The 21,440-nt window shown below is 38.7% G+C and overlaps 1 protein-coding gene across 8 annotated transcripts in view; it reads left to right on the top strand.

Moving 5' to 3' along the window:
- mrtfba (myocardin related transcription factor Ba) overlaps positions 1–21,440 on the top strand; it is a 230,841-nt gene that overhangs the window by 80,958 nt on the left and 128,443 nt on the right. For 6 of the 8 annotated variants that reach the window (XM_072560112.1, XM_072560114.1, XM_072560118.1 and 3 more), the window contains 2 exons: positions 6,807–6,909; positions 11,300–11,377. The gene's annotated coding sequence lies outside the window, so the exon portion shown is untranslated. Of the gene's footprint in view, positions 1–6,806; positions 6,910–8,713; positions 8,822–11,299; positions 11,378–21,440 lie in introns of all 8 variants that reach the window. The other 2 variants (XM_072560117.1, XM_072560116.1) reach the window with 1 other exon arrangement.

Below are 21,440 nucleotides of genomic sequence, written 5' to 3'. Positions count from 1 at the left end.
GGCAATTCAAAGTAAATGCGCACACAACAGACCTGCTCTTGCTTTGACCTAATTTAAATGCCTAACCTCTGGAAACTATGTACTGTACCGGCAAACTGTGGACTGTCCCTAGTCCCATCTTTACAAAAATAATCAATGCTGGATTCGGGAATGGACCTGGGGATGCTGTACCTACTGGCATTTTCGCCACTGGAATCGTTCCCCATTGTACTGAAAATTGGTGCCGCCATGTCTGAATGGGAATTAGCTTTTTAGCTATGAAGTGTACTTTTTTTTTTTGAAGATTTGGTCCTATCTCATGGCAGTCAATCTTATCAGACTCTTTTAGAGGTAAGACCTAGTTAAAGGATTGTGGTGTGTTTATTCAGAATAAAACCTGTCTGTTTTATGGAAATGGAACAAGATCTCGTCAATATCCAAGCTTGAGCTGACAAGTAGCAAGTAACATTTGCATCGCATACACGCCAGGCTGTGACCATCACGAATAAGAGACAATTTAACCACCACCCTTTCTCATTCAATCGTGTTATCATCACTGAATCCCCCACTAGCAACATCCTGGGGGTTATTATTGTCCAGAAACTCAACACATAAACACTGGCTAAAATAGCAGGTCAAGCTAGGAATACTGCTGCAAGTAACTTGCCTCCTGACTCCCCAAAGCCTGTTCACCTATCTACAAGGTGTAAGGCAGGAGTGTGATGAAATACTCCCCACTTACCTGGATGGGGACAGCCCCAACAACACTCAAGAAGCTTGACACCATCTGGGACAAAGCAGCCCACTTGATTGATGCCACACCCACAATCATCCACTCCCTCCACCACCGACGCTCAGTAGCAGCAGTGTGAAATATGTACAAGATGCACTGCAACAATTCACCAAAGATTCTCTCACAGCACCTTCCAAACCTACAACCACTTCCATCTAGAAGGACAAGAGCAGCAGATACATGGGAACACCACCATATAAAAGTTCCCCTCCAAGCCACTCACCATCCTGACTTGGAAATTTTTTGCTGTTACTTCACTGTCACGGAGTCAAAATCCTGGTGTTCCCTCCTATTAACGTTGTGGGGCAACCCACAGCAGGTGGTCTGCAGCGGATCAAGAATGTCGCTCATCACCCAAAGGGCAGTTAAGAGTCAACCACATTTAGGTCAGACCAGGTTAGGATGGCAGTTTCCTTTCCTAAAGGGCAATAGTGATGCAGATATAAAGGTTTATAAAATCATGAAGGGCATAGATAAGATAAATAAACAAAGTCTTTTCCAGAAATCCAGAACTAGAGGGCAGAGGTTTTGGGGTAAAAGGGGGAAAAATATGAAAGGGAACCAAAGTGGCAATTTTTTCACGCAGAGGGTGGTGTGTGTATGGAATGAGCTGCCAGAGGAAGTGATGGAGGCTGGTACAATTGCAGCATTTAAAAGGCATCTGGATAGGTAAATGAATAGGAAGGGTTGAGAGGGATATGGCCCAAGTGCTGGCAAATGGGACTAGATTAGGTTAGGATATCTGGTTGGCATGGATGAGTTAGACCGAAGGGGCTATTTCCATGCTTTACTTCTCTTTGACATTATCACAGTCACTCATCATAAGTCTCTTAATTCCAGATTTTCTATTGAATCTAGATTCCATCATCTGCCGTAGTGGGATTTGAAACCAGGTCCTCGGAACATCACCTGGGTTTCTGGATTAAAAGTTCAGTAATAATACCAATAAGCCAAAACTTTCCCAAATAAATATCCCCTCAATTTTTACCTTGTGGATCAAAGGAAATCTGAGGTATGATATTAGGAAAATATTTAGGAATCCCTGTGGTGGTGACCACAATGTAATTGAAAAGGGAATTCAATAAACATTTTTGAAAGGTCGATAAATGGCTGTAGAAAAGAGCTTTTTGACTAGCTATTTTGTTTGTGGAGCTAACAGCAACTCTGGGCTGTATTGTTAAATAGCTGTTTTTCTGTGCTGCAATATCTCCAGTGAACTTCAGACAAGATCCAAAGACTATTTTGGCTTGCAAAAATCTTTCTTTGAACTTCAATCTTGCGTTCACGGGTATTAGCAATTTTTGGCAGAATTGTTTCTTTCATCTTATTTTTAAAGGATGAAAGTAATATTTAATCTGGAACAGGTGGAAGCAGCAATTACAGCATGTGTTTGACATTTGTCCTAATTGCAAAGATGCAAATACAGTATTTCTCTTGTTTACAAATTGTGCTAGCCTGAGGAAAGAATGTTGAATTTCACTGCAAATTTTGAATTCGTGTCAACGCCAGTCTGAAATTTAGAGAGATATTCCTAGATTTATGCTTAGTGAAGATCAGAAAATAGGCAGGGTGAACTGCCTAGCTGTAAAGGAACTCATCTGATTCCTTGATACTTTATACGGACCAGGATTTATTGGGTTCTGTTGTGGGAAGTGGCAGTAGGATGGGTGTCTAGTGGCCAGGAAGCGCACAAGTATCGGCAACATGGATATTCATCCAGCTTTAATGACAGAGCCTCATTTGTACATTGGCTTCCGATTGGAAATTGGGACAACAAATTGTTGGGCTTGGTGATGATTCTTCTCCTCTCTCCACCTACTAGGCCCAATTCAATAGAGTCGTAGAGATGTATAACATGGAAATAGACCCTTCGGTCCAACCTGTCCATGCCGACCAGATATCCCAACCCAATTTGGTCCCACCTACCAGCACCCGGCCCATATCCCTCCAAATCCTTCCTATTCGTATACCCATCCAACTGCCTCTTAAATGTTGTAATTGTACCAGCCTCCACCACATCCTCTGGCAGCTCTTTCCATACATGTACCACCCTCTGCGTGAAAAAGTTGCCCCTTAGGTCTCTCTTATATCTTTCCCCTCTCACCCTAAACCTATGCCCTCTAGTTCTGGACTCCCCGACCCCAGGGTAAAGACTTTGTCTATTTATCCTATCCATGCCCCTCATAATTTTGTAAGCCTCTAATAAGGTCATCCTTCAGCCTCCGACGCTCCAGGGAAAACAGCCCCAGCCTGTTCAGCCTCTCCCTATAGCTCAAATCCTCCAACCCTGGCAACATCCTTGTAAATCTTTTCTGAACCCTTTCAAGTTTCACAACATCTTTCCGATAGGAAGGATACCAGAATTGCATGCAATATTTCAACAGTGGCCTAACCAATGTCCTGTATGGCCGCAACATGACCTCCCAACTCCTGTACTCAGTACTCTGACCAATAAAGGAAAACATACCAAATGTCTCCTTCTCTATCCTATCTACCTGCGACTCCACTTTCAAGGATCTATGATCCTGCACAAAAAGGGCTCTTTGTTCAGCAACACTCCCTAGGACCTTAACATTAAGTATATAAGTCCTGCTAAGATTTGCTTTCCCAAAAATCAGCACCTCGCATTTATCTAAATTAAACTCCAACTGCCACTTCTCAACCCATTGGCCCATCTGGTTCAGATCCTGTTGTAATCTGAGGTAACCCTCTTCGCTGTCTACTACACCTCCAATTTTGGTGTCATCTGCAAACTTACTAACTGTACCTCTTATGCTGTCATCCAAATCATTTATGTAAATGATAAAAAGTAGAGGACCCAGCACCGATCCTTGTGGCACTGCACTGGTCACAGGCCTCCAGTCTGAAAAACAACCCTCCACCACCACGCACTTTTCTATCTTTGAGCCAGTTCTGTATCCAAATGGCTAGTTCTCCCCGTATTCCATGAGATCTAACCTTGCTAATCAGCCTCCCATGGGGAACCTTGTCGAACGCCTTTCGGAAGTCCATATAGATCACATCTACCGCTCTACCCTCATCAATCCTCTTTGTTACTTCAATAAACTCAATCAAGTTTGTGAGACATGATTTCCCATGCACAAAGCTATGTTGACTATCCCTAATCAGTCCTTGCCTTTCCAAATACATGTACATCCTGTCCCTCAGGATTCCCTCTAACAACTTGCCCACCACCGAGGTCAGGCTCATCGGTCTAAAGTTCCTTGGCTTTTCTTTACCACCCTTCTTAAGCAGTGGCACCACGTTTGCCAATCTCCAGTCTTCCGGCACCTCACCTGTGACTATCGATGATACAAATATCTCGGCAAGAAGCCCAGCAATTACTTCTCTAGCTTCCCACAGAGTTGTCGGGTACACCTGATCAGGTCATGGGGATTTATCCAATGGTTAAATAAAATGCAGACATACTATGTTGAGACTTATATGTGAAAACAATCCATTCAGCAAATGGGGGACCGAAATTTTGAATTTTGTTTCTGCGTGATAGGATGAAAATTGAAAAAATAATATCCAGTCAATGTTTATTCAGTGTGATGGACTGCACCAGGGTGATGGCATTTTAGCTCATCTCAATATTCTGCATACATAGTATTCTTGAACTGTATGTTACAGAGATGTGCCAAATGAAAGGACATGTTGATATCATAGTGAGGAAGCATTATTTAACCAACTAGTATACCTTTGCATGTGGCTGTTTTCACAGTATCTTGGGGGTGGAAGAAATAGATTCCCTACAGTGTAACAAGAACATTTGGCCCATCAAGTTTGTACTCCCCTTAAGAGCATCTTATCCACCTACCTCTATCCCATTACATCACTCTGCATGGGGTTTTACTATGGCTAAGCCAGCTAATGTGCACATTCTTGGACACTATGGGGCAATCCTCCCAACCTGCAGAGTTTTGGAGAAAATTATATTCTCACAGGCACTTGGATGGAGGCAATAGTTTTGCAGGTAGATTCAAACAAGAAAGGGAAAAAATGCTTTTAATTTTTAACAAAATGATTAAAGTGCATGCTCAATGATGTATATTGCTTAAATAAAAAACCCAAAAAGGCAACATGAGTGGTGTTTACCAGTAATGGGATGCTATCATCAAGCCAGCAATATGTTCTTCCCATCACACAAATGAGTAATGTGTTACACTAATGTCCTTTATAGAGTAGTTGTGGGGAAAATGCTAGAATCCATTACAAAAGATTTAATTGCAGAGCACTTGGAAAACCATAACAGGATTAGTCAGAGTGAACTTGGAATTACAAATGGGAAATAATGTTTGACAAATCCACTCCATTAGAATTTTCAGAATAGTAGAGTTGATAAGGGGGATCCAGTAGATGTTATTTATTTGGATTCACAATCTACGTTAATGAATAAGATGAAGAAACTAAATGTAATCTTGCCAAGTTTGCAGGCAAATCAAAGCTGTATGGTAGAGTGAGCTTGAGGAGCGTGCAGCGATGCCTTCCGTGTGATTTGAACAAATTGAGTGGGCAAATACATGGCAGATGAAATATAATATGGACAAATATGAGGTTGTCCATTTTGATAACAAAAATGTAGATTGGAAAAGGGGATAGCGAAACGAGACCTGGGTGTCCTTGTACACCTGGTAACAATGGAGATACAACTTGAGTAGGAGGCAAATGAACATTAGCCTTTGTAGTGAGAGGATTCAAGTACAGGAGCAGGGAAATCTTGTTGCAGTTGTACCTGGCATGTACAGTTTTGGTCTCTTTACCTGAGGAAGAGCTATGGAAGGAGTGCAACGAAGCTTTATCAGTTTGTTCCCTGTGATAGCATTTGACTACCTCATATGGAGGGACTAGATTAGTTTGGATTGTATGCACTGGAATTTAGAATAAGGGAGGAATCGTCTAGAAAACTGTAAAATTCTAACAGGACTTGACAAGTTAAATGTAGAAAAGATATTCCCCAATGTCTCGGGAATTTAGAACCAGGGTCGCAGTTTAAGAATATAAGGTAGGCCATTTAACACTGAGATGAAAGAGCCTGGAATTCTGTTATAGAAAGCAGTTGAGGCCAAAAGCTTGAATGTTTTCAAGGAGTAGATCTTTGTTAGTTCATAGGGTTTCGAATCAAAGGGTTTGGGAGAAAGCAAAAGAACAGAACTGAGCTGGATGATCAAATATGGTCATGTTAAATAGTGGAGCAGGCTTAAAGAGCCAAATGACCTGTTCCTGCTGCTATTTTATATTTTTATGGTTACATCCATCTGAGAGGGAAACTTAACCTGGTTTTAGCAGCTCACCTGAAAATGAGCTCTTTTGAAGTTGCAGAACTCCCTTAGTAATGGTGAAGTGTATTATGTATTCAAGTCTCAAGTCGAATATGAACCTATAACTGCCAGACTCGATGAGAATAAACATAGCCAATACTAGCCTGTAGGGCTACCACTGACCAATGATAACAGATACATTGCAAAATTAAATTAATTATTCAACTATCATTCCCCAGTCTGAATTTTTATTGAAAGTGCATCTGTCATGATAACAAATGGAATTATATTAAAATGTATGATTTTCAAAGCATTTACTGTTCTTGAAATTGAGTGTATATAAATCATCATTGTATGATGACTTGAGGGGGTGGTGATGGCCTAGTGGTATTATTGCCAGAATATAGTCATGGGGCCTGATGGTGGAATTTGAATTCTATAAGTATCTGGAATTAACAATTTGATGATGACCATGAAATCAGTCAATTATTTGGAAAACCCATCTCGTTCATCAATACCCTTTAAAGAAGGAAATTGCCATCCTTACCTGGTCTGGCCTACATGCGATTCCAGATGCACAGCAATGTGGTAGACTCAACTGCCTTCTGGGTAATAAACGCTAGCTTTGTCAACATGCCCACATCCCTTGAATGATGATAAAAAGAAATTCTGTTTATCATCAACCTCAATGATTTGGGTCATTTGAGCTAAAATTAGTTAACTTCTGTACAAAAAAGGTTAAACTAATCTGAACTCTTGTCTTCTGCTTGCAGCTAATTGCTTGATCTCACTATGTTTTAACAATGGCTGATATTTCAACACATAAACATTGAGCTACACACAAGGTTGTATGATACAACGTGGACTCTGCTTGAGGTAAGCTTATTTTAAACTACCAGTCTTTTGAATGATGTGTATAGGTGAAGCAACTCTACTTTTCTTTGATTAATGCTTTCAGAATACTGATGCAAGCAAGCATTGGGTTGTAGACCACCTAATGGTGATTATTATTATGATCAAATAAAACTGTTCTACGTCTGTATAGGAGTAAATAAATGTTTTACCTGATGTGAAATTGAGTTCCATAGAACAGGAAAATCCTAGAATATTCTATGATCTGCGCTGAGTGAGTTGATATGTGGTGGCAGTGATGGGAAAATTATAGATTTCCTTGGAGTCACTAAGTTGCAGGAACACAAAAACCAACCAGTGCTGCTTCTGATTGCTGTGGTGATTGTTGCTGGAAGTGTACATGAAGATGGGGTCAGACTCTATTGTGATGCCATCACTGATGCCATGGGCTACATAAAGGGGAAATTTTATGGAGAAAAAGTAATAAATCTTAAAATTGAGAACGTTTGCTGTTCCAATAATTTCTTCCATACAGTAACTTCTGTGGTTCCGAATGTCCCTAAACTTGAGTTGGATGATCAAAAGTGGGTTTTCTAAATCTGCCACTAGTTATGAATTCCATAATGCTACATCCTGTATAAAGCGCTTTATCTTTGTTTCTCTTTGCCTCTATTCTAGCCGTATTACATTTAGTCTTGTATTATGGCTTTATATTTTAACTATGTTGTTCCATTCCTATGTTTTCTGGTGGTCTAATCATTCTTACTGGATCGAAATAAGTTCACCAATCAGTCTTACCCTTCTCTCCTAATGCGTCTTAACATTGGTTGGTCATGTTTTTGGTTAGCTATTAATAGAGCATGTTGCATGAGAATTGCAGGTAAGGGGCAAGAGAACTTTTGGACGGGAAACCTTCAGATGTTATGTAAATTAGTAACAACCTCGAGAATAAAACATTTTTTTAGTATTATTCCTCAAGATTGCTGTTGTTCATATTCAAATCACTTTCCACCAGTTTCTCCTTCGGGAAACTAAAATTACCCATGAGATGCCTTCTACAAAACTGCTGACTGTCCTTAACTAGTCCATGTGTGTGTCTGGGTTTCCGCCCCAACCCCACACATACTTTTGAGTTTTAACCATAAAGCATCCAACTCTTGTACTTGATTGCTTCTTCACCTGGGAGTCAGCTTGACTGACTAACATGGCTTCTGGTTGGATGAGAAGGAGACCAGTGCAAGCCACAGAAGGAGCTATGACCAAATTTCAGCTCTGGTTGAGGAAGGTTTAGCGAGGACTTTAAACCCTCAGATGTGAGGGTGAGAACTCCAATTCCACTTTCTAATGGGTAGGAGAAGTTTCAAAGGGAATGGGGAACACTGCTGCACTCTTTGCATGCAAGCAATTATGTCGAGGTATGTACATCATCCCCAACAAAGTTTCCCAGCTGCCAGGTTTTCTGAGGCCTGCGAAATCTAACTGGCTGCAAAAATTGTATTACCATTTTAAATTGGAATTTCTATCTTCTTTAATACATTTAAATTGTAAATTACTAACTGGCCTTCTGAGAGGTTAGCTGCCTAGCCCTTGGCCCCTTCAATAAATCTAGAATTGGGCGGTCATGGGAGGTCATTTTCAGACATATAAAGCTTTGTCTGACCCAATCCCAACTTGCCCTTTTTGGATGTTGAATATCAGCCCATGAAAATTTTTGTATCACAAATTAATCATCACTTTGCACATTCTGGCCCAAGTCAAGATTGGCAGTATATCTTTTGTTATGGCCATTCCACTGGTGTTCTTATTGACTTTTTTTAACACACCTTAGGAACTCTGTTGAACTGTTTGCTAAAGTTATCTGCCATCGAATTGACATGGACACTTGAAAGATTTTTAACCATTTTAAGGATCAAGCATCCTCTAACTAATACAAGAGGTAAGAGCAGAAGTGGCTAGTTGACTCTTTGACAGACTCTGTAATTCAGTTTTCTCATGGCTTCCGTCTCCATTCCATGTTATCCATGATCCAAATATCATTTGAGCCGCTAGTAGCTAAAAATCTTGATCCATAACAAATTCCACAGAATTACAACTTTCAAGTAGAAATGTTTCCCTCATCAAAGTTCAAAAAGGTTGTTTCCTTATTCTAAAGTTCCCCATTTTCCCTATAATTTGCTGTCTGATTATTATGTTTGCTTGTGCTACTGTTGATGGTTAATCTGCCTTTTATTAATTTAAGGGTTAATAGTTGTCAGACCATTCTCTATTGCCTTAGCCATAATAGTGATCTGTATTCAACATCCGACCCTGTGCACTCTTCTCAAGATAATTCCCTGTACATTAGCCAACTTCTTTCAGATTGCGCATCTTTAGTGTTCTAGTTGCTTCTGTAGTGCAGTGGCTGAAAAACTGTGTCTGATCTCTTCCATGCTGTGGACGTTAACATTTCTGTAAACATAGGAGAAAGAAGAAGCAATGATTAAAGAACATTTTTAAAAAGCTGTCGTTTTCACATCTGCTGTTTTTTGGAACCAACACAATGGAAAATATGGCTATTAACACAAGATTGTTGCAGGTTATGTTTTTGGAATCCTTTTGATTAAATCAACCCATGAAGTTTTGATTATGGAAAGCAAGTAAACCTGCATCTAGAAAATAAAGTTAACCTCCCTAGTAAAGTACAACTGTTTAAATCCATATATGAAAATTGAATGATTTTAAATAGTTGTGATTAGGGCTAGCTGTGGAACGTCACCTAATATAATTTATTTTATAATATTTTTGATCTTCTGCTCATTTCAAAACTGTGGTGATTTTGTCAGCTATATTTCATTGTTTCTAAAGGAGCTGTGAACATTTTTAAAAAAGTTTTTTTTTGCCAGGCTGTATAGTTTGGAGTTACTTGAAAATAGTAGCCTCTTGAGAGTTCTTTGACAGTCAGTTTAAACACAATAAATATGTTGGCCGGCCCAGGCTGGAATCTTTAACTTACTCTGCTATGCTCCCAAACTTTGAAAAGGCTCATTGGAAACATTGTGTACACTTCTTAGCTATGAACTTCTTTTACGACTAGAAGTGCATAACATTTGGCTGTTTTAACTACTTTCAACAAAGGAGGTGTTAAGCAATTTTACAATATTCTGATTATAAGTGTATATGTTGAACAAGTAAGTATTCTTTATTGAAAGATTATTCTCCTTCATGACTGCAGCTTTTATTATTTTGAAATGCTACAAGTCATCAAACTTTTCACTTCTTATTAAACCTATATGGTATATCAAATTGACCAGCTTATTAGATGTATGCCTTTGCCAGGTTAGTAATGTTATGTCAATTGTTCAGTGTAAGAGAAGCAAATTACTTCACCTTTTAATATTAAGAAATTAAAGCCAGATTTACATGAATTGCTCAAAGGTTTTTTTTGTATGAGTGTTTATGCTTGTTTTCTGGATGTCCCAAATAGCTCAGCTCTGTGTAAGTGCACCTATTAAAAGGACTGTTTACAGGCTTCCTGATGAATGCCCAAAACGTCGATTCTCCTGCTCCTTGGATGCTGCCTGACCTGCTGTGCTTTTCCAGCACCACACTCTCGACTCTGATCTCCAGCATCTGCAGTCTTCCCTTTGTATTACCTTTTGAACTATTCTGATTACAAAGTGAATGAGAATAACAGCTGGTGACTAGAGTCTGCATTTTTCTCATTTTTGAGATCGTCTTGAAACTTTCCTTGAAGTTTACCCATGAAGCTGCTTGAGATTTGCAGTGTGAGAAATTGCAAGTGATTACCATGTGCTTGTTGCTTCATGGTGAACTCTGAGTTAGTATCTAAGCGATTTTGACAGATTATTGTTCTGCTTTCTAAGTGTACAAAAATATTCAATTGTTATCATCACCTACTGCATAACTGTAAATTATTCAGTTTTGCTCTAAGTATTTATTTACTTACCCTCAAAAACTGTTCCGTGCCAAGTGACAAAATAACCACAAAGAATGAATTCAGAAAATAAATGTTAAATCTGCCCATAAAGTCACATTTTAACAATGCTTTTCCCTCACATTTCCTGCCCCTGTTTCTGGGGAGCTTTGAATTGAGGGCTACACTTTCCAATTTGCAATAGTTTGTGCAGCTGGAGCTAAACTGCTTGAAAAGGCTAGGTAAAGCCTTCTGTTGTATTCTGTTAGGTGCACCTGCCATTGCTGACTACCTGATTACAGCTCCTCGTGCAGCTAAAGGCTGCTGTATGTAACCAAGTCTAAAACTGAATTTGGGTGCCCAACTTTCAAATAGAATATTGTAACTCTGAATTGGGATGCACTTGCCAAGTGTTTCCCTTGTTAGCAAAAGCACCTATTATTCTAGTACTTTGAATACACTTTACAAATTTTTTGATTGAAAATGCATTTTTGTTTCTAGGTACAGTTGGATTACTGTTCGGATATCTGATCCAAGGGGAAAACATTTTGAAACTAGCGTCTATTAGATATTAAATTGGTAAGTGCCTAATTAAGTTAGTGTCATACTCTCTAAACTGCTGTGCTCCATTTCCACCACCTTCACCTTCCCTCTTCCTATCCCTTATTTCCACTTCCTGCCTTGGAAAGGGATTGTACTTAAAAAAAAAACATCAGATCTCTCTTCAGGTACTAGATTGCTTTTCTGCAATGCTGCTATAAAATCAACCTGTAAGAAACACAGATTTATTCACATCAGGAAATTGTGATTCTTTTGTTTCTAGAACAAGTTGCCCAACTGAACTAGTGCCTTATTTCCGTTAACTGATTCCTCTTTAAGTATCCATAAAGACTACTTTGCTAGCTAGTAACTAACGACATTTAACTTTACTGAAAGGATTTGCGACTATAAATCCCAGGCTTTGGATTCCATCCATTTTTGGATCATCAATAAAGATCCGCAAGTGCTGCAAAATGACTAATGATGCTTAGTCCTTGCTCTAGGGTTGTGTGAAAAATCATGCGGAGTTATTAACCATACAATAATATCAACATGGCAAATATTAATATAGTTGGATGTAGGTTTGCTCGTTGAACTGGATGTTTTGTCACATAACTAGGTAACGTCGTCGGTGGGCCTCCGGGCAAAGCACTACTGATGATTTCTGCTTTCTATTTATTTTTGGGTTTCTTTGGGTTGGTGATGTCATTTCCTGTGGTGATGTCAATTCCTGTTCTTTTTAGGGGGTGTTAGATGGCGTCTAACTCGATGTGTTTGTTGATAAGAGTTCCGGTTAGAATGCCATGCTTCTAGGAATCCTCATGCATGTCTCTGTTTGGCTTGTCCTAGGATGGGTGTGTTCTCCCAGTTGAAGTGGTGTCCTTCCTCATCTGTATGTAAGGATACTAGTGAGAGAGGGTCGTGTCGTTTTGTGGCTAGTTGATGTTCATGTATCCTGGTGGCTAGTTTTCTGCCTGGTATGAAATATCTGCCTGGCAGGATACATGAGCATCAACTAGCCACAAAATGACACGACCCTCTCTCACTAGTATCCTTACATACAGATGAGGAAGGACACCACTTCAACTGGGACAACACATCCATCCTAGGACAAGCCAAACAAAGGCATGAGGATTCCTAGAAGCATGGCATTCCAACCGGAACTCTACCAACAAACACATCGAGCTAGACCCAATCTACCACCCCCTGAGAAAAAGAACAGGAAATGACATTGCCATAGGAAATGACATCACCAACCCAAACATATAAATAGAAAGCAGAAATCATCAGCAGTGCTTCACCCTAAGGCTGACTGAAGATGTTACCTAGTAGTGTGATGGACCGTCTGGAAATGAACCTTCCAGCTCAGCGAGCAAATCTACATCCAGAACCTCAATCTGAGCTACAAATCTTCTCAAAACTCATTAATATAGCTATATTCATGGAATTCAGTAGCCCCCCCCCCCCCCACCAAATAGAGTCTAATAATTTTGATGTTTGAATTTTCCCATTGTAATTCTGTGCTCCATGGTCCAAATCTATTTTCTCATACATGTCATCAACGTTTGTTTCCATGAAGCATGGAATTATTTCATTTGTCTGCACTAAAGAAATGCTCAAGTTCAGCTCATGATCCAGTCACAACTCTTCACTTTTCAATATCTGTTAACTCTAAAGCTTGACTTTATTTTAAAAAAAAGTCAACTTCTGAAACAAATACTCAGGTTACACAACAGGATTACTTCAATCCTTTTAATGGTATGAGTCCGAAAATTTGCTGAATTTTGCAGGACCAATGATTTTGTCTATCGGCAACAAACTGGAGGTGCCTTAATCGTGTTTCAGCAATGTACACAATCTTACCAATCCTGCACACTCCAAGTTAAGATGGTCATCATGTGGTAGTTTCATCAAGGGGAACTATTTCCCATCTCATTGACACTATTTCAAAGAAGCAACCATGTTGAACAATACTGCATTTTTCATTATGTTTTCATTATGACACAAGGAAAGGAATTTAGAAAACTTCAACAGGAAAAGCAGAAACACTGCACTAATAGCAGCAAGCAGGATGACTGAATAAACAAATTGTGCTGTTTTTGTTACTGCAAAGTAAACTTATCTTTTTGCTCAATTATCTGAAGTGCAACTTTGCAAATCATGTGGTATCCCTTATCACAAAATAAAAATTCAAAGTGATCAAATAAGATTTGTCGCCAACTCAGCTGCTTCAGTCGTTCTCACTTAGTTGCAGATAAATTATGATTTGGAGATGCCAGTGTTGGATTGGGGTGTACAAAGTTAAAAATCTCACAACACCAGGTTATAGTCCAACAGGTTTAATTGGAAGCACACTAGCTTTCGGAGCATCGCTCCTTCATCAGGTGATTGTGTAAGGCACAGAATTTATAGCAAAAGTTTACAGTGTGGTGTAACTGAAATTATACATTTGAAAAATACCTTGATTGTCTGTTGAATCTTTCATCTGTTCTAATACCATGATAGTTTCACTTCTTTCTTGTGTAAATCACAAAACCTTTTTTTAAAAGTTGCATTCTCAGACAAACTATTTTAACTAGACCTACTTGTTCCTGAATTGCTAATGAAAAGTAGCTCTCTTAAAAATAAACTTTTTGTTAGGAAGGAGGATTAAAATTGGAAAGATAATGTTTGGATTTTTTTTCCTTCAGATGTTCTATCCTATATTTTAATTTTTTTCCCTCACACAGGCTAAATATACATTGGGCTTTTACAGGATAATTGTGTCTAAACTCTGTTGAAGAACTTGAACCCAGGGTAATAATACCTTGTTTTAAAATATTTCTAGTATTTTAATAGGAAAACTAAAATAGGATAACCTCATTAACAATATTAATATTTCGCGAGTTTTGAGAAGATTTGTAGTTCAGGTTGAGGTTCTGGATGTCGGTTTGCTCGCTTCATTTTCACATGTTTCGTCACCATACTAGGTAACATCTTCAGTGAGCCTGCGGACGAAGCACTGCTTATGATGTTATCTAGTATGGTGATGAAATGTCTGAAAATGAACCTTCCAACTCAGTGAGCGAACCTACATCTAATATTAAGAATATTACACAACCTCATTCATGACTTTAGACAGGTACTCATGGGAGCACTCATCAAGAAGGGAAGGAGGGTGCTATGGAATACTTTTTAAAAAAAAAATTGCAATCCTCCAGTGTCATTCAAAACTGCAGCAACCATACCTGACTGACCTTAGCCACTCAACAGTTGATGGGTCTCAATTATTGCCTTTTAAAGTTATACACGAGTACATTTTTATACAAATGGGACCACCATACTATTCACTTGTAATTGTATTGCATTTTTACAAGTAAGTTCTAATTATTTTGCCTGTACAGTAAGAAGATATATGTATGATAGTGGGCAGAGACTTTGGCAATGTGACCAGCAAAAGAACTACTAATAATCTTTGGAAGGCAGTTCCTCATTTCCAGATTCCAAAAAAAATTACTTGATGGTAACCATCATTTATAGTTGCTTTGTGTTCCTGCTGTTTCTACAAACCATAAACTAATGTTTTAAATACTTTTCAAAGGGACGTACCAGAACTACACTTAATTCTTACTATGACATCAACAAAACTCTGTAACACACAGATGTCCATAAATATTAAAATCAGTTTTTCAAATTGCTTAGTTTTCTTCAGTGATGTCTGATGTTTAATAGTATATAAATTGTAGTAGGAAGATTTAGCCATCCATAAAATGTAAACATTCCCCTTTACTCTGTTCATTATATTTATTACTCTTTTTATGAGGGTAGGTTTTGCTTTAATGAAGAGTAAGACCTTTTAAAGAAAGATGTAACTTTCTATGTTGTTCTCCTTTTGAATGAGACATTAAGCATTATCTCCTTCTGGGCCGTAAGTATTTTAGCTGTGGTCCCTTTAGTAAGTGTGTTTATGGAATTTCCATTTAATTAAATTGTTGCTTCTTTTGAGATGTATGGAAAACACCGCAGCAATATGCTTCCTTGGGTTATGTGAGGATTTCATAATCTCATTGGTATCTATTTATATTTGTTTAATGTGATACTAAGTCCAAGGTATCGCCCAGTCGACAGTTCGTGCACAGTTGGCAGTAACAATAAAGTAAACCTTAAATAAATGTATTGAGCCATTCTATTTTGCTAATCTTTAAGAAAAGCCAAAGCATTCTACAGCTTAGAATAAATGCATGTGGAAAGATGCAGTGATTATCCTATTGTTTATCTTGTCATTTTATATTTCTAGTATTCTAATAGGAAAAATAAAGTAGGATAGCCTCGTTAACATAATCATGGGAATTCACAAAGCAGTTAATTGTATCAGGGTTTATCTTATGTATATTTGAGAATACCATTTCCTGATAGGAGTTCTTGAAGGACTAGAGGTAGCATTTCTTTTGCAATAACTAAATTCTAAATTGAGATTTCTGTTATTAATTGAAAATAGTGAGCAAGGAACAAGAGTAGGGTATTCATCCTTTCGAGTCTGCTTCATTATTCAATAAGATCATGACTGATCTGATTTTAACCTCAAATTCTACATTCCTGCATATCCTTTAATCTTTCATCCCCTTGGTAATCAAGAATCTATCCTCTGTTGTCTTGCAGACAATGATAAATTCTGTATCCATTGTCTTTTGAAGAAAGGAATTCCAAAGGCTCTAACCCTTTCATCTCTGTTTTAAATGAGTGACCCCTTCTTTTTAAACAGTGATCCCAAGTTCTACATTGTCCAACAAGAGGAGACACCCCTTCAACATCCGCCCAATCAAGTACCCTTAAGATTTTGAACCTTTCAATTAAGTCTTCTCTGACTCTTCTAAATGCTAGAGGATACAGCATCAGCATGTCTAGCCTTCTCTCATAAGGCAATCTGCTCACTGCAGATATTGGTTGAGTAAACTTTCTCTGAACTGCCCAATGCATTAACATCTCTCTGTAACTAGCACTGTACACAGTACTCCAGATGCAGTCTTACGAATGCTATGTATGACTGACGCACAATCTCCTATTATTGCATTCAATTCCCTTTGCAATAAACATGACTTGCTGTACCTGCATACTAACCTTCTGCAATTCATGCAACAGGGCATTCAGATCTCTCTCCATATCAGTGCTCTTTAACCTCTCACCAATTAGCAGCAAATGCTACTGCAAACGCTTTCTGCTCCATTCTGAGGATTAAAGCTAAAAATATCAAAGCACCAGGTTATAGTTCAACAGGTTTAATTGGAAGCACTAGTTTTCGGAGCACCCCTCCTTCATCAGGTGGTTGTCCATGTGGTTATCCACCTGATGAAGGAGCAGCGTTCCAAAAGCTAGTGCTTCCAATTAAACCTGTTGGACTATAACCTGGTGTTGTTATTTTTAACTTTGCACACCCCAGTTCAACACCAGCATCTCCAAATCATGAGGATTAAAGTGTTCATTACAATCACATTCTGTGTGGATTTGTATATATTAGATTACATTGGCATGATTATTAACCTGTCTGAGAAGTTGAAAACAACAGCTGCCAGAGGTGATATTGAAGTTTTTTTTGAGTGGAAGATTAGTGGCTTTATGCATGTGGTAACCTGCAATACAAAGGGTTTATGGTAATATGAACATCATCCTTGACCCTAGGCGAGGATAGAAGGACATAATTCTATGGGGCAGTGGTCAGGAAAATCCAGCTTGATGAAGCATGTTTCAAGAGAGCATTACTGTGTTTATTAATTGACCTGTGAACTGATTGTGAATATCTTGCATGCCTCGTTAGGTCATGGCTGTTCAGGAACAATGTTATCTGGAAATGATATTTTGAAGAGAAAAAGCTTGGAGACTGGAGAGTTGACCTGTATGCTGCAGATCCATTTTTTTGGTTGCAACGAAACCGCTTGTTCCCTTCTGCTTTTGATATATGTAATTTAGTACTCCAGGGTTATTTTGAGGGATTTTATCCTGTCACTGAGATACATAGAAGTTAACTGTGTAATAATTGGTATGAAATTAACTTGGAGTTGGAAGGAGAAACAGACTAATTTAAAAGTAGCGGTGCAGAGTGGTTGGCTAAGTAAAGGACTATAGTAATTGTACACTGTTTCTTCGGTTTTTGTTTCATTTGCAGAAATGGATGTGCCAAAAGTTCTTAAATGGATGTGATTAAAAGCTAACAAAAGTGACTTTGTCAGGGGTTTAGTTCTGCTGAATCCATATGCCTCTTTTCTATATCCGAAAATGACTCAAGGAGTGGGAACAGATCTTTTCCATGCTCACCAATGCCATGTATACTACAATGAAGAGGCAGGGCTGGTGGGATGATGCCAGCAGTTCGGAATCATGCCAGTTCTGCCAGCAAAAGGTTCATTTGAAAGTTTAAGTATTTTTGTACCTGGATCAGATTCTGGTGGGAATGGGCCAAAAATAGTTCAAAAGGTGTTTTGCTAAAGGTGATTGATTGCAGGTTGAGCGATCTTGCTATTAGGAAAGCAGAAATTTCAAATTGAAAGTTTAAAAAAAGAAGCTGGGTTGGAATCCTCCACAGTGAAGAAGACCTGGACAATCTTCCTGGTTAGCATTTGCTGTATTGGATTGATGTTTGAAATTGTCTAAGTACCCACATAAATGAGCCCAATTTTGGGATTTAGGGCAACAACAGGGAAAAGACTGCTGGTTGCATTTCTGGTAGCAGAATGGCGCTGTATGAATTTGTGTTCTGAATTGCTTTGATTTTAATTTCACCACGCTTGCAACAAACCAGCCATTTCTGTAATTTTCAGTTAAAATAGAAGTATGCAGCACAATTGTAACAGCATTTTCATTCACACGGCTAGAGGGTTAATCTAGAAAACTGGGCCAACTCCGTGGCAGTGCATGTTACTCTTTGTCAGTTAGATACCATGAAATGCCTTGCTCGTTTTTTATTTCTCAAATTTCTTCCCTCTACAGATGAAGCTGGCATTTACCTGGGTTTTCTTCTACATGTAACAGTGGCCCAAATGACCTTTCTCGCACCCGAGTCCAGATATGTGTTGTGAAACTGCTCAGCCATGGAGCATATCACAAGCAGTCAAAGGCAGTTTTCCTTATTTTCCAACACAGAGCCACTGAGACCACTCTTAGTCTCCCAGCTGCTGCCTTGGTTAAGAAGGTAACTCGGGAAATGTCAGATTTGGATTTTGGTCCTTGGTGTCAAAGGGCTAATGCAATGTCTACCTATTGAGCAACTGGAGATCTTCTCTTGTATTTTAAAGTGGTTGCAGCACTTCTATACTGTTCCAGACCAGCAGTCTCTCAAACTGTATAGAGTTATTTCTGTAAAATAACTGCAGCCTATGAAAGCACTCAATGACCTATTATTGACGTCAAATAAGTAGACTACTTTCCAAGTTTGGTAGGCAACATGGCAAGGTTCCAAGAACTGGAACGAGAAGGTTTTCTGAACTGTTTCCTCCCTAACTAAAAGGAATGATATAAGTTGGAAATGCTTCAATTGTCCATTCTGTATAGTGCATTGAAGGTACTGGTCAGTTTTGTACTTCTGAAACAACAATTAATAGAAAGAGGAGCTTGAATAACTTATATTTTTTTTATTTTGCTTTTTGCTCGGTTTTAAAAACAATTACTGATATTTGACAGTGAAATACTTTTCACTTGAATCACTAATGGCAGCATCCATTGGTCGTAGGCTTGACTATGTTGTTCCAGTTAACATCAAGCAATTCCTGATGTATTAGCGTCACTTTATTATCCCCAGTGTGCTCAACTTTTGACCACTCGGACAAGAATAATTGAATTTAACAGTCTGGATGCTTTGTTTGTTGAAGCCATGGTCGTTACTTTGTATTAAACTGTAACTTATTTATTCCTCAAGTAGTACCAAAGCTATTGGGAGATATATTTCCTAGGTACCTCTGTTTTCCTAGAACCCTAGAAAGTTTATATTCACATTTCAGCTGTGGCTTACTTGATAACACATGCTTCTTGATTAGAAGATCAAGCACTTGAGTTATGTTCCTGAGTAATCTAGATTCAATCTAGATTTAATCTAGTACAAAATCTAGATTGGCACACCTAGTGTCGCACTGAGAGAGAGCTACCCTGTTGGGAGTACATGATTTGGTTGAAATTTTAAACCAGGACTGTGTGAAGGAGCACATTTTTGGAAGAGTAGGGATGTTTTCCCAATATTCTGACAAAAGTGTATCCTCAACTACCACAACCAAAACAGGTTGACTGACTGGTCTCTCACACTGCTATTTGTGAAACCTTGCATAATTGTCTGCCATGCATCCTACATTACAACAGTGCCTGCATTTCATGAATATTTCATTAGCATTAAGACATTTTAGGGTGTCCTGAGGTCATGAAGGATGTTGTGCACATGCAAGGTATTTCTTTTTGAGTTTGTAAGTGATGAGGTGTGACATCTCTGTGCATGTGCAGGATAGACCCAGTGACATTGTGTGTCATTGAAGTGATTTTACAGTTCTTGTTTGGGAATTTAATCAAGTTCGTGCAATCCTTATTTATGCACACAATTGCAAATCAAAAGCTCAGAGTTGCACCACACATGTATGTGTATATCCCCACATAGATCTCCACAAGCTACCAGTGCTAACCTGCACAACCTCACACTAGCCTTGTGTGTGCAACCCCACATATGGACACACCTCTACAGACACCGCCACTGATCCACATGTGTGCAAACACCACTGCATGTTTCTCCACAACTTCCCACTCATGCACATGCATCCCAAACACACACCCATGCTCGCACACCCCACAGCACCCAAGTGCATCCACATATCTCCTTGCCCTTTTCAAAATCTAATTCCACACTATGGCACTTTTGTTATAACCACTGGTTTTTATCCCTGAACACTTCACGGCCAAAATATGCTGCCTAGCAACCAATAATAAAACCTGCTTGTTCACTGACAGATTTATTTTCTTTAATGCTCCTTGAAAATAATGAAGGCATTATAGAATTGAAATATAGATTTGGTTGAGAACATTTGCTACTCCAGTGCCCACTATCAACACGATTCATGCTAATCACAGACAACAGTGTATGTACAGTATGTGGTGCTATAACTAGTGGTCATTACCGCTATTGTCAGTTACAAAGGCTCTGCAGATAACTTTTAAACTTACCAGCTATTTCAGAAAATTCAGTCAGTAAGCTTTTTTACTTTGGTTAAGTATTGTTGACTACTCACCTGAAGAGTTGCATGGTTCAGTACTATGGGGTGTATTGTTTACATTAGGAGCATAATGAAATATTCCATTATGGTATTACATTCATTCACCAGCCATTTCTCAGAGTAAAATCTAATAAAATCTTTCCTACCTTGCTGTCTGTCTGAAACCTCTGAAAAGTGTCGTTGGCACTCCTGAGCTCCCCTCATCCAGAACCCCAGGTTAAGGTTGAGACCTTCCAAGGGCCAGCAATGATTACCCAGTTGTACAGATGGGTAGTAATGATCTAGAGAAAATTTATGCATCAGCTGATGGTGTGCTCTGCCACCCTGCGTAGATGTTATACCCAAGCTTTTCTCTGTTAATAAGCAGATAAGCATGTATTTAGGGTTCATTGTTCAATTGATGTTGTGGATGGAAAGTAGCAGTAAGACTGAGTAGTTCATAAACTCTATCCACTAAGGAATAAGTCTTGGTTTCTGTGTCTCTGATTTGGCTTTGATCTAAATTGACAGTCTCATACTTTGAGTTCTGCTCTTAATTGGGCACCTCTTTTCACTGTGCTCTACTGTCTCTCTTTGCTCTGGCTTTGTAGTATTCCCAAATTCCCCTTACTCCCTTAATGTTTTCACTATGCTCTATATTCCTGGTGCTCCTCTATTACAGATTCCTGTAATGAAACAGGTATACTCACCTCATTATTTTCTCTGGGTAAATGCTTGTTTTCTTAAAGGCATTATTAAAATACTGTTTATGTGCAGCACTTTTAAATTATGAATATTATGCAGTTTTATAATTTGGCTGCAGATACCTAATTATGAATCTGTTTGAGAAGACGTTCACCAAAAAAAATCTTTGGAACCATTGTTTTATTGCATTTACTGAAGCT

Source organism: Chiloscyllium punctatum, chromosome 40, assembly GCF_047496795.1.
Source record: "Chiloscyllium punctatum isolate Juve2018m chromosome 40, sChiPun1.3, whole genome shotgun sequence".
NCBI lineage: Eukaryota > Metazoa > Chordata > Chondrichthyes > Orectolobiformes > Hemiscylliidae > Chiloscyllium > Chiloscyllium punctatum.
This window is presented reverse-complemented; position numbering and strand designations above follow the sequence as displayed.